This window comes from Barbatula barbatula, assembly GCF_947034865.1.
Source record: "Barbatula barbatula genome assembly, chromosome: 9".
Classification (NCBI taxonomy): Eukaryota; Metazoa; Chordata; class Actinopteri; order Cypriniformes; family Nemacheilidae; genus Barbatula; species Barbatula barbatula.
Genome location: NC_136772.1, coordinates 23,111,594 through 23,126,217, shown reverse-complemented (window position 1 = coordinate 23,126,217; position 14,624 = coordinate 23,111,594). Strand labels below are relative to the sequence as shown.

Below are 14,624 nucleotides of genomic sequence, written 5' to 3'. Positions count from 1 at the left end.
GCACGCTACACTTAAAATGCAGCTTACTTTGAACATTCGGGTTAACAGTGAGTGCTACGACTGCTCTCTAGAAATATGTCACAATATGGAGGTAAAATGGGTTAAAATGTTTGTTTTGTGATGCGTTAAGGACATCTCAGTTCAAAGAGTTGGTCATATATGATTCATGGATGCACGCACACGTGAACACACACACATCTACTCAATGTTTTGTAAAAGCCAGTGATCCGTAACAGAAGTGACAGCATGTGCCTTTCCATTATTAGACGGACAAAACCATACACACATCATATTAACATAATAACAGAGTCTGTGACTACAGGTGCCCATCATCTGATTGTGAAGGAACCCGTAACTTACATGCTGAATATTTGTGTTACAGGTGTGAATGAAACCTTGAGAGAAATGTGCATCACTTCACCGTCAGATGATAAAACAGACGCAACAATCATCGAGGGATGAAGACCAGAATATGAGAGAGTGGGGTCAGTTCTTTTGACCAAAACAAGCACCACCTAGCAACCATTCAGTGCACCCTAGCAACCACCTTTTGAGATGCAGCTCAGGAAAGCCGTATGGAGAAATGTCTGTAATCTCTTTAATCAGGTCTGACTCTGGATCAGAGAAGATTATGATGGATTAAACCAATATTTCCGAACTACAGATCAAACAGCACATCTTATATAGGTTTACTTTCATTTTAAACACCTACAAGGGGCCGACACTTACGCAAAGAGAGTATTTTAGATTAGTACAATAAATACAAATATACTGTAGACAGACAGGCAAACAGACAGAAGTGCTATTGAGGCACTTATGTGGGTTACTGATGGAGAAGAGCTCTTGTGCACTTTGAGTTGTTTTGAACACAAGACACCAGAGAGATTAGAGTCCATTTAGCATTGAATGGAAAAGCAGAAAGTCCTGTTTGTCCATGGAGGTCAGGTAATCTGTTTAAGAGTCCATAACAGACCTAAACTGATTGGTACCTCCCTAAAGACCACTTTCAATAATACAATTGAGTTCTGCTCTGACCCATCTAACCTGATACAGAACAGAAAACAATATGACAGCCTCACACACCAATCGGTCAGAAAGAAAAATCACACGAGATATCATTCATATATTAAAATATCTCTCCTTGACATCAATGGAGACAACAGAAACGGTCTCCTGCGTCTCAGATATTTCTCCCGATGAAAGACCAAGAAATCTCACGAATGTCTCCGATTGAGTTTCAGATGAGATCTCAATGTTCAAACCAAGTCATTATTATTTTGTCTCAATATGAACACTTCTCATCAAACTGAGCCAAATCCAGATTATTACAATCCAGAATTCTTCATTTTCTGATCTATTCTCTGCAAAGATTTAACCATTTATCTTATGTGTTTCTGTTTGATTTCTTATCAAAGAAGATATGAGATAGACATTTTAAGAAGACATGAGATAAAGATTTTTGGAATAAACTGAAATAAGTTCTAAAATTATAATAATAACCAAACCTACCAATAAAAATAATTAATATTAAATAGAAACATAAAATATGAACCAATACAAAATCTTAAAAATGACGAAACCATAAAACGCAATTGCTAATAATGTATCTGAAATTAACATTACAAATCTCAAAATTTCAGCTCATTTAAATATTAATCAACTAATACTATAATAACTCTGAGAACTCGCTCAAATCTCCTGAGCTGTAGAAGAGCAATAACATTTTCCTCAGGGAAATATCTAAAGCTCCTTATAAAGTCAAGAAGCTACAGAATTTGGATTCAAAATCATTAAGTCTTTGAAAAGGGTTAAATCAATTTGTCTGAATGTTTTGGTGCCATTAAGTAAAGCTCAGTGACTAGTGTCACACAGATCCATTAAGCAGGACACTTGAGACGGTGAACACAGTTTTTCTCTGGTGCAGATGTGAGATGTTGCTCTGTAGGGACTACGGGTCTCTCTCGGAGAGAAGCGGTCATTATCTCTGAATGATGCTCACATAAATCACAACAACCTAACCTAATATGTCAGTGCGTCTATCGATAGGTAAGAATTGATATGCCAGAAAGTGAGTAAACATATTTCACAGACATCCTGTGCAGATAAAAATAAGTTGATGTTGTCAGTGCATTAAATACAAACAATCATGTCATATTTTGTTATGTAATGCAACGATCACAAAGTGTGCATTAAACGATGTCAAACATTTTGGGTTTACCTGACTGAAGGTATTCTCATAATCTCATAAAGTCTTTCGCCCGAAAGTGCTTAAATATAATTGTGCCATCATATTCATTTATTTATTACAAAACTAAAATAAGACTTGAAAAAGCTGTTTGATAAAATGACAAGAAAACATTTCGTTAAAATGATAGACTAACTAAATGAAGCTTGATTTTGGGGGATTTTGAAGTAATACCAGTTGAAACATCCATAGTTTTGAGTGTATTGTTGAATATACTGATTACAACGTGGAACAAAAGTAATATAAAGAATAACTGTTAGTGACTATTAGACTGACATGATACGTCAAACTCAAGAGTCATGCGTTTTTCTCTAGTGAAACCACCATAGAAGAAATGTAGAAAACCTTTGAGCAGTCAGACTGATGATGTGACACGGAACGAAAAATCCTTACAAACACAACACATCCATGACTCAATTATTCAATAAACACTTAAATTATTACATTTTCATCACCGTACCTGGTGATGAAATATACAAGTACAATATTAAGACTAAAATTCACAAGTGGATGTCTGTTAGCTGAACACAGACAATCTGCTCTTACAATTGGTTTCCATGGTGATGCAAAATTTGGGAGTAATGTGTTTAAAACAGTCTGGATCATCAGTACATTTTCTCCATTTATTTGTGCATGTGTGCTAATGGCCAAATTTTATATATCTATATTCCTTATAATTATTGGCATTAATGGCCTAAATTGTGCACAAAGAGCAACACAACATGACAAATTACCCACAACCCCCTGAAGCCGTAGTGGAGAGCTGTGATGGGGGGAGACATGATAGAGGCGCCTAGTCAGACTGATATACAAATACACAACAAGATACACGCACATTGAGACAGGGGTTCATATAAACATCTTGAATCTGCTAATGGACATTTACTTAAAAATATAACGAGACAAATGCAGTCACATACAGATCTTCACACATGTGCAGTGTAGACTAGAGATACAGTAGATGTTCATTCAAGCCGAAGTGAGTAATGAAGCATGCATGCTCAGGGTGTGTGAATATCTCAAGAAAACTCTTATATAACCCTCCTCTACAAATTACACAAGCTACTGGAGACCAAAAACAGCGAAGATTATCACCAGATTAGAAAAGACGGATCAGTTCACTGGCTTCAGTATACAGTACGTGTGGATATTTATTATTCTGCTCTGGAAGAACCATAATTTTAACCGAACAGCCAGTGAAACAAAAATAATCTTGTTGAAAGATCACAAAAAGGATTTTTCGTATTATTAATTTAACAATCTTAATAAACAACCATTAGAAACGTAATACGGCACATTTTCTGTCGAGTTTGTTCACATATGAATCATTGAATTAGTGTTTTCAACTCAATGAGTTCAAAGAAAGAGAGAGAGAGAATGTGTTTCAATATCATTATCTATTAAAGGAGTAGTTCACCTTCAAAATGATAATTCTGTCATCATTTATCATCCTCTTGTCATTTCAAGCCTGTACGATTTTCAACACGAAAGAAGATATTTTGAAGAATGTTGCTAACCCCCCATTCAGCTGCAGTGTGTCCATACAATGGATGGGATGTGAATGGGGTGCTGTGCTGTTCTGTTACCAACATTTTTCAAAATATCTTCTGTTCCGCGGAAGAAAGCAAGTCATGCAGGTTTGAAATGACAAGAGGGTGTGTACATGATGACAGAAAGGTTACTACTCCTTAAAAAATCGATAAAGTCACCGATAAATCGATAAAGATGTCATGACACTAAAGTGTTTGGGATTTGTGGTGCTATCGTAACGTTGCTCTGTTTGTTTGAACATCTTCACATCAGTATCATTGGCACAATCGATTGGGTCACTTTAGGGAAGATGACCAACCAAAAGAAGGTGAGATTAGTCATTCCTAATTCTGTCAAATGTGGTGCATAAACTACAAACTTTAAAGACATCTCGTGAGATTCTTTGTCAGACACTATGACCTCTGTCAGGTAATTTTATAGAGTCGGTCTGTTCAATGTTCTTCGGCTGAGAAAGACTCCAACTAACTCATCACATAAAAGTATAATGAAATTGCATGTTTGAAACTATTCATTAAAACGGACTTTCCAAGCATCACGCTTTTACAGAGATATAACAGATTACATCTGAATTAAAACAGAGATGGACTATATTAACAGGAAATGAAATCATTCTTCACCGAAATAAGTCATCGCGGAGATGTTTGCGTCAACTGGAGGTCTTTAAACTGACCAAAGACATGCCAAACCAGCATACAGAACCAATAAAAGTGTCCCATCGCCATGACAACCGCATCCTGCTTAGAGATTATTCGAGTTTTTTACTTGAAAGATAAAGGAACGTTTTCATCATCAGTGAAGTCTGAATATTAATACACATTCAATTCCATTTTATTTATATTGCACTTTTCACAATGTGCATTGTTCCAAAGCGGCTTTACAGGGAAAAATAGAACGAAAAACACAAAAAAGGTTAAACACACTACGTGGTGTTAATGTAACAAGTAAAATTATTCTAGTAAATAAAATGTAATAAATGCAGTCTCCCGGTGCTTTATTTAGTATATTTGCATCAAGTGAATGCTTGGCTGAAAAGATGCGTCTTTAATAGATTTAAATTGGCAGAGTGTGTCTGATCCTCGAATAGTGTCGTGAAGGATATTCCAGAGTTTAGGTGCTACGTATGAGAAAGCTCGACCTCCTTTGGTGGATTTAGTTATTCCAGGTTTTATCAAAAGTCCTGAGTTTTGAGATCTTAGAGAGCGTGATGGGTTTCGATAGAAGCTCTGTTAGGTAGGTAGGGGCTAAACCCTTTAAGGCTTTATAAGTGATTAAAAGAACTTTAAAGTCAATACGATACTTAATGTGTATCCAGTGAAGGGTTGATAACATTGGGGTTATGTCATGGTATTTTCTGGTCCTGGTTAGATCTCTGGCAGCTGCGTTCTGAACTAACTGTAGTTTGTTTATTGATGATGTAGCACAACCACTAAGTAGCGCATTACAGTAGTCAAGTCTTGAGGTCACAAATGCATGAATAAGCTTCTCTGCGTCAGCAACACATAGGTGGAACATCAGCAACATTTCTAAGGTGGAAAAGGCTGTTTTTGTGACATTTGAGATGTGTTTTCCAAATGACAGGATGCTGTCTAATATAACGTCTAGATCTTTCTTCTTTAAACTGTAAATCAATAAAGATATTAGATGGAGAAAAACATGGTACCTTGTAATAGGCCAAATAAATAAAATGAGTATTAATTATAAATGTACTTTTATGTGATATAAATTACTTTATATTTAAAATACATATTTTTACCGTCTTACAATTATCTAGACTCTACAGTAACACGTGAATCATTAAAATATTTACACAACGATCTGGATGAACCCTACAGTCAAGAGATCATTATTCCGGTTGTGAATCTGAAAGTATGTATTCGGATGATCCAGTTAGCCAGTGTTCAATTATCGGGACATGAAAGCCACATCAAACCACACAGACACCTCAAAGAGTGGCTGGTGCTCACTTTGAAGGAGCTTCTGAGGAAATGAGGGAAAGACGCAACAGAAGATGTAGTTACTCAAAACGAACGTGAAAGTGAGTCTGGAGCCAAACTGCACAGCAGCTGCTATGTCGTGTCAGATGAGATCAAGATAAAGCTGTTGGTTCGAGCAAGATTCAAAGTGATACGTGTAGCCCACGCCTGCAAAAACATACCTGCCGTGAATGGGATGGGAGCTTTCATGAACAGAGATGACACAACTTCAAAACTAGAGAGAGAGAGAATCTGGTTATCATTATTATTCCGTGTAACCTGAACAGCCCGGAGAAATCTGCCTGGAGTTCGCAAAACCAATCGAGCGTAAACCTCTATAATAAAGCATAAATGCTGTCTGATGGTGCCGCTACATAATGTGGACATTAAAATAGTATGGACAAATATATTACGGCCAAAAACACAAGAAAAAAAAGGAGTTCAACATTTCATTGAATATTTCAATGTGCAATAAAGGTCTGCACTGTAATGCCATGTACAATAGTATGCATAACTTCATTCATTATAACTAAATCAGTTATTGCAATCATCAAAGTGCAGTATATATCACATTTATTATCAAAAAATGGTGACAATCACATTTGTGACAAAACATATTTTGAGGCTTGCCAGACAGCTCATAATAGTTCTTTACATTTTATGTGAAACAAATTGATAGACGAATTCCCTTTAAATGACACAAAGAACTGTATCTCTTTAAAGAAAAGTGACCACTGCACTTTACATCACTGAATTATTCACACAGATTACATAACTCTCAAAGCCACGAGCAGCGTCCACTGTATTCTCTCTCACTTCATTCGAATCTAAGTGAAGACCTATTATATCAGAAATGAACATCAGTAATGCACACACACACAGTCCCACGAAAAGTTGTGCGTGCATCCTGACAACGAATCTCACAGGGGATAGAAAGAGCAGAAGAATGAAGCACACTTAAAAAAGAGCCAGAACAGCATCGTGCGGAGAAAAGGTCAAAAGAAAAACGGATGATAGAGTGAGCGTTCAGACACTTACCTATAGTGATGACCTCCACATTAGTGTAAGACACTGAAGCAGTCAGGACTAGACTGTCTGTCTGTCTCTCTCTCTCTTGCTCGCTCTCTCTGTGTGTGTGTGTGTGTGTGTGTGTTGAATGGGTAGCTGACCCCCCCTTCCTTTTAGAGTGAAATGGTTGCTAGGCGATTTGAGTACTCCAATTATCATGGTCTATGACTACTGACTGCACATACACACACACACTCAAACACACATTTAGTACACAAAATGTCCAAACATTTTTCTTTTCGTCTCACAGAACTTCGGTAATCGTTTAGAATTTGAACCTGCACGTTCAGTTTCACATTAATACATGTTTTTGTCTACCACGACTTCTCTCTTCGTATTTTTTGTATTCTTTTAAAATGTGCATACTGATTCACAAATGGAAAAGACACAAGTGCATATACTGATGATATATGAGACACGGACTTTCATAAACATATTCTTTAGATCAGATCTTGTTTTCACTGTCTAAGGGGAATCTTATATAAATAAGCCACTAGATACAAATATTAGGGATGTAAGTTAACAGTGTAAGAATCTCATCATAATACCTCGGTGTACTGCCTTGCGGTACTATATTTGAAGAGTTTGGTTACAAAATGAGATAATATTGTTGTTTTTTAAAATCATGTTAACATGTTTTTATTGTGTTTTATTGCGTTAGTAAAATGTAGAAACAGAGTTATCTCCTTTTGGAACCAAACTCTTCATTTATTGTTATATTTGAAAAGACAAATGAAGACTTGGAAAAAATGCCATAAGTGTTTAATAAACGATTATTGAACAAATTAACCATGTCGTATCCGTCCTCTTTTCTTTATCCTCTAATCATAGGTATAGTATGAGAGGGATCAAAAAACTCCCTCTTATATAATAAAAAACTGCACCAGCTGGACCTTGACAGAGGTTATATTCATTTTATTGTTTAACATTCTCTATGTTATAGCCCGGAGACCTATCATTTCATACAGTCATGTGACCATGATAATATTGAGACAGTTTTGCTATTGCGACACCATGAAATTGATAATATTGAGACAGTTTTGCTATTGCGACACCATGAAATTGATAATATTGAGACAGTTTTGCTATTGCGACACCGTAAAGTTGATAATATTGAGACAGTTTTGCTATTGCGACACCGTAAAGTTGATAATATTGAGACAGTTTTGCTATTGCGACACCGTAAAGTTGATAATATTGAGACAGTTTTGCTATTGCGACACCGTGAAATTGATAATATTGAGACAGTTTTGCTATTGCGACACCATGATATCGATAATATTGAGACAGTTTTGCTATTGCGACACCGTGAAATTGATAATATTGAGACAGTTTTGCTATTGCGACACCATGAAATTGATAATATTGAGACAGTTTTGCTATTGCGACACCATGAAATTGATAATATTGAGACAGTTTTGCTATTGCGACACCGTGAAATTGATAATATGGAGACAGTTTTGCTATTGCGACACCATGAAATTGATAATATTGAGACAGTTTTGCTATTGCGACACCATGAAATTGATAATATTGTTACATCCCTAACAAATATTTGTATTTTATGTGTATTACATCTATAGATTTTCAGATATCAACAAAAAAAAAACACAATACAGCAAATATATTAAATGCAAATTAATTTAATAAATTAATATATTGTATGAACTTTAATGCATGTAATATAAAGTATTTGGTATATTAAAACTATTCAATTTCAAAAGTAAAAATTCAAAATTTCAATTGAAACATGAAGTTGCTCAGCAATTTTTGGAGGTACTCAAGCTCTAGCCACTCTATGTGATTCCATTACAAGATGAATGAATTGGTAAATTTACTATTTTCAGCCTGACATCATGATGTACACATGACATTGGCAGTTGCAAATGGATGTTTACCTTTCTTCATTTTAGAGTTTACAATGTTTCTAAAAAAAGGAGGGCAGCGTAAGGAAATCAGCGTTATCATTGAAAATAATGTTATTCAGCTGAAGTGTCCCGCAAGGATCATTTAGTGTCCGGAATTTCCAGACAGAGAACCCACTCGCAGACCGTAAGGTAGGGAAAAGAGGCTCTGGACCGGACTGGATGTCTGACGTGGTGTCAGCGACCCCCTCCTCCGCTTCTTCCTCCTTGAGTGGGTCGCCGGTGTAGCGTTCCCACCTGCGTCCATGGTGGTGGTAGAAAGCACTGCAGGCTCAGGAAAAGCAGGTGTGAGGTCGACATGCTCCACGGACACCCGCCTGGTGAGCTTCCCCCGCTGACTGATGACCGGTCCTGATGTTTCGGTCAGAGAAAGAACGCGGCCCTCGGGAACGGAGGGTCGAAGGGGCCCTGAAGTCCTCCCTCCTGGTCTGGCCGAAGTCATCTACCAGGCCCTGGAATGACCCACGGGTCCACCTCTCCCGCTTCACCAGAGGGGGAGGGTCCTTGAGACCCGCGATGAAGAAGGCGTTCAAGAGGAGCCCAGAGACCCCTCCTCGTCGCAGAAGCCCGGGCATACTCTTCAAGGGCCTGAACGCTCTGGAGGGGGAAACGGACCCTTGCACGTCTGGATCGTCTCACAGGTCGACCGCCACTAATGGTCAGCCGACTCTTGGCAGCTAGGTTCATGTTTGTTGAGTTCGATGGAGTAAACAGCAACTTAAACACAACATAAAACAAACGTATGTCCAGGTAACAAAATAATAAGTCCACAAAATAACGTCAAGGCAAGACTGGAAACAAGGTATACAGTATCTCACTGGTAATCCAAAACACGGACTGGGGATGAACAACAACGAACCCGCAAGTCACGAAGGGATGATTATATAGGGGAGGTGTCGGGCAGATGACAGGAATCAAACACTAAGGGCGAGATTACGGGAATCAAGGCGGGGCTAAGAGACTCATAACGCGGCGCAAAGTCACAACAAGGGCCACGTGTCTCCACACACAACACAACAAGCACAAAAGACATGGTACTGTCACGACTGTCCACAGAACAAGAAGACTCATGACAAGAAGGACAGAATCATGGCAATTTCGTTTTTTTGACATCCTTATAAAGCCGCAGCTGAACCCCCCATGCTCAAAGAGTATAAATTCGTCAACTACAAATATAGAAGCAACACATCCAAATAAAACAGAAATACTGAAGCGTCAATGAGACGTAGAGTTTGTTCAGTGAGTGTCATTGAGAGCAAGGAGCTCTGTGTGTATGTGTCAGATTAAAGGCCAGCTGTCCTTCTGTAAAGACACAGAGACACACGGCTTCAAACAAACATCACAATTATCCAGCACACGGCTGCAGGCTTTGAAATAGAAATGAGTTACAGGTGCTGCTGGTTTTTGCCAAAGCTCGCTTTTATCTCACATCCAGTTTCCCTCAAACGCCAATGTTCAGCCAGAACAGGAACACACTGTGTTACTTATACCATCATTATATGATTCATTAATGATAATTATACATAAACGGCATAAATTAGATGATATTTCGTATCAGCCAGTTTTTTCAGTAGTCTGTACAACCGTTTCGAGATACCGGACTGAGATAGTGTCCTGCAAACATTCCTCCCTAGATGTTGTCACTTTTTGTGTTCTGTAACGTCTATCTTCTATCTTCTATCTTCTTCATCGTGCGCTACATGATTTATATAACAGCTGGGACATTTGATGCTGGGTGATGAACAAATACTTGACTCAATTTTCCTCTCTTCAGAATCTTTAACTCAAATACTTGCCATCAGAGACAAAAGCTTTGTAACATGGCAAATATATTGTACGTTGTTGTTGTTTCTAAAAAGGCTTTAATACCAATACTGCAATGAGGTACTAATGTATGAATTTTGTTTTTGGAACAGCATATCATCAAAAATATTTGATTGCAGTCAGTTCACAAAAGAAATAATCTAAATAATCAATAGTCAACCTGATACTTTGACGTATGTCTATTTAGCTAATAAATTGTTTAGTTCTTTCTTAGAACATACAGTACAGCAAGAACAGCAGATGAATTATAGTGTTTCTGATCCTAGCCGTAACACTTTTATAATTTGACATCTCATGTGTGTGTGCGTGTTGTTATTGTTGTGTGTAAGCTGATGTGGGTGGGATGGGACCATGTTCATGGGAACCTGCCCATCCCAAAACCCCCTGAACACACAGTGTCTCTCTCTTTTCCTGTTAGTCAGCTCTGTGGGCATTCCACCCAATGAACCAACATTACACTACAAATATCCAAGAAGTGCATAAACAGACACACCTCTCGCTCCCAGCGGACATGTGAATATAAACAATTTTACAGACCCAATATACAGCCACACAAAAGCATTTATCTTGTGTAAAGGCTCTGGGGGTGTAAATGTTCATGAGAAATTAATTTATGACGGAAAAATCTTCTCGGTGGTTTAATGAACTAAATTCAGTGAAATCCCCATAACCCATCAGCACAGTTCAGTCGGACTGACAGCCAGTGAACAGTTCATTCATTTACTATAGTTTGAAACTAAATAGTTATTGATAAACTTGGTTAAGAATTTTTCTTTAAGGTCCAATGTGTAATTTTTTGGCAGATCTGTTGACAAAAATGCAATATAATTTAGATACTGTTTGTTTTCAGAGGTGTACAATGTAAAGATTGATTTGTTGTTTCAACTTTAAAAAGTAAGTAACCTGACTGCCTTATCATCTTTTTGAGTTTATATAACAAAAAATATTAGTTAATATGCAAAATTTTATAAAATTTGTATAACGTTATCTCCTTCGGCAAAGAAGCGAGAACGTGACGAAATCTTTGTTCCGTGTCATCCGCCGTTGGTTGCAATACACAACCTAGATGCCGCTAGATTTCATTTACTGGACCTTTAAATTAACTTGCATAACACAATGTATATTATTGAAATGTAAATATGTTATATAACTGCCACGAATAGATTTTTAGCAGACGAGCATAAATACAGACAACCAGACACAACATTAATGATGAGATAAGAGTGACATCATCTCAGTCATATCAGATACACCTGAGAACTTCTGCTGGTACACAGACTCTCTCAGATTCCCCACGCACCCGCGCACACACACACACACACACAGACTACATTGATATGGCTTGACCTGCTCCAGTAAAAGTTTCCCATCATGCTCAGTGTTTCTTAGCGCCCACGGCCGGAAAAAACAAAACGACACAACAAAAGCCTAATAAACTCACACTGTGCACGTATTAACATATGTGCAGCTCTATTCACCATCACATTCAAGCACGACCTCATAAAGCACATATCATAAGAAACATGAGTATAGAGTAAAGCAATAACGTATGAACCATATGAAATTGGCTTGAAAATTACCAACAATAGGAATAGGAACAACTATAATAATGGCACATTACTATGAGAATTTATATTTCAGTATTACTAAAAATAGCACCAAATCAGAACAGTCATTCTCTGCGATATGCTAAAACATGGGTCTTCAACCGGGGGTCCGCAGTGGAACTGTAAGGGGTCCACTAATTACTGCTTACCAACAGGCAACCTTTTGTTAAAAATGTAAAGCTTGGGTACAGAAATGAATTTTCCTTAACATGATAGTATAAGGGGGTCCCTGCTTCATCCATCTCTCATCTAAGGGGTCCTTGCCCCGAAAAACGTTGAAGACCCCTGTGCTAAAACACCAATAGCAACATTTAAGATACGTGAATGGAACCTCACTGCCTCCTCCTGGACAAATGTGATAAAGCGGATAAAATCCATCTCCAATATTTTCATAGTTCTACTTTGCCTGTGGAAATGATATATTACACATAATATTAAAATACACGTGTAAACACAGACTGACGTTTTTTTTGTCTCACTATTGAAGTGTTGCCAGTCACCCGATCAACTTTCAAATTGAAGTATTCTGTTATTAAATATTCAAATATTCCTTTAGAGAGGATGTTGTAAATGACCACATATGGAGAAACTCAGAAAGAAGACAAGGGAGCAGAGAAACTCAAAATAATATGGAAAGACCAAATCTTCCAAATCTACGGAAATGCCAAAATAATATCATAAAAAGGTTTAAAGGGATAGTTCACCCCGAAATGAATGACTATTTTAAAAGTTCATGCAATAGCGTGAAACATTGAATGCTTGACTCAGCACAGCAGAAATGTACAGTATTATCGTGTCACAAATTCTTGTTCTGATAGTGTGGGAGTTTGTGTTTGTGCATACCTCCCACAGGCTCCTGAAGTCCCTCTGCTCAATCCGCAGTAGTTCACTGAACTCTCGGGTGACAATGGTAGCGTGCCGTGGAGTGTTGTCCAGTATGGACTCCCCAAAAGCTGTGCCGATGCCCAGCGTACAGATGGTGACAGCATCCTGACGGAAAAGGAAAACTATTTCAGAGGTGATGAGACACAAAGGAGGGGAGGGGTAGAGGTCATTTGTAGAAACAAACCATCTGAGATGTTTCTGAAGAGAGACCACTGAACTTCCACTTTAGACCTCTTATAACCGAAGCAATTTCACTCAACACACACACACATGCAGGGAAAGAGAGAGAGGACTGCTTCTTCACTCCTCAGAGATTTATAGATCTTGTTCTAGTTTTCTATAATAAGCATCTGCACTCAATAGAGATGTTTCATACATGTTTCGTTATGGACAGGAGTCATGAGGAAATACATATTTCTGCTTCAAACCGCAACCAGCATGCATCTGGACAAGTGCAAATGAGCTGGACCATGCTGTGGTAAGACACTAGCCATGAAGTAGAGCTGCGTAATATATCGAAATTGTATTATTGCAATAACAAAAACAAATTTATTCAAAAAGTTACTATAGACCACTTTGGATGACGTAAACTAGCAGCTCCAATAGAACTTCCTGTTTCAGATTTTAACAGGATACACCGGTTGAAAAAAATGACAAAGTGCAACTAACAGAACATTTCTAACTGTATCAAAATGTCAAAACGAATATCTTAAAGTTTAAAAGATATACAGTATGTGAGATTCAAAATAATAATAATAATAAAACTGAAACTTCTTCTGGACCAGTGTTCACATCTTGGGAAGTGGTCTATAGTCTGTATAAGTTTTAGTATAAGTTTTAGGTTGATGCAGATAGAAAACAAAATATCGTATTGTATATTGGATGTGGCCCGATTTAGCATGCTATCACATTTTTTTTATATCGCACAGCCCTAGTATTTAGTATAATAATGTACCTGATGGTTTGCTGTCTCAGACACTTTGACGTCCAGAGACCCAGACAGGACAGCATACCAGTTGGTGCCAATATCACCCTGCCTGTACACTAACAGAAGAAGCAGTGTAAAATAAAATCATATTATCTTTATGTTTTTGTTGTATCACTATTTGTGTTAGACTCACGCGTAATGCCTTTCTCCAGACATTCGTAGTAGCCACACAGACAAATCTGCTGAAATAGAGCAGGGTGGAACTTTTCAAAGGCCTTCACGCTTTTCAGACGGGCCAAAATAATGTCCACATCTTCCCCCGATCGTTCCTCTGGTCTTCACATTCAACACATACAAAACACAGACGAATTAAAACAGTCGAGTCAATATGAAGCGGAATTCACAAACGATTCTACTTTACCGTTATGTTTGGTCTAGTTTACTTTTCAAGTTAAACAGGATATTTAATAGGTAAAAATAGAGAATGGGACTTGTTTAAATATTTCAGAAAAACATTGGAAGATGAAAAGTGGACATTCCAAACCAGAAAAAGCTAGACTTAAATGTGCTATGTATTTTTATAATCATATATCCCGCAAACACAGAGGATGCCTATCT

At 37.6% G+C, this 14,624-nt stretch overlaps 1 protein-coding gene across 9 annotated transcripts in view; it reads right to left on the bottom strand.

Moving 5' to 3' along the window:
• The window catches only part of rapgef4a (Rap guanine nucleotide exchange factor 4a), a 30,571-nt gene extending 16,227 nt beyond the window's left edge, over window positions 1–14,344 (bottom strand). For 3 of the 9 annotated variants that reach the window (XM_079464515.1, XM_079464522.1, XM_079464517.1), the window contains exons 1-3: window positions 14,200–14,338; window positions 14,034–14,122; window positions 13,037–13,183 (exon numbers count right to left, since the gene is read on the bottom strand). The gene's annotated coding sequence lies outside the window, so the exon portion shown is untranslated. Of the gene's footprint in view, window positions 1–5,951; window positions 6,005–6,807; window positions 6,915–13,036; window positions 13,184–14,033; window positions 14,123–14,199 lie in introns of those variants that run through there. The other 6 variants (XM_079464514.1, XM_079464519.1, XM_079464518.1 and 3 more) reach the window with 5 other exon arrangements.
• Window positions 14,345–14,624: the final 280 nt, after the last annotated feature.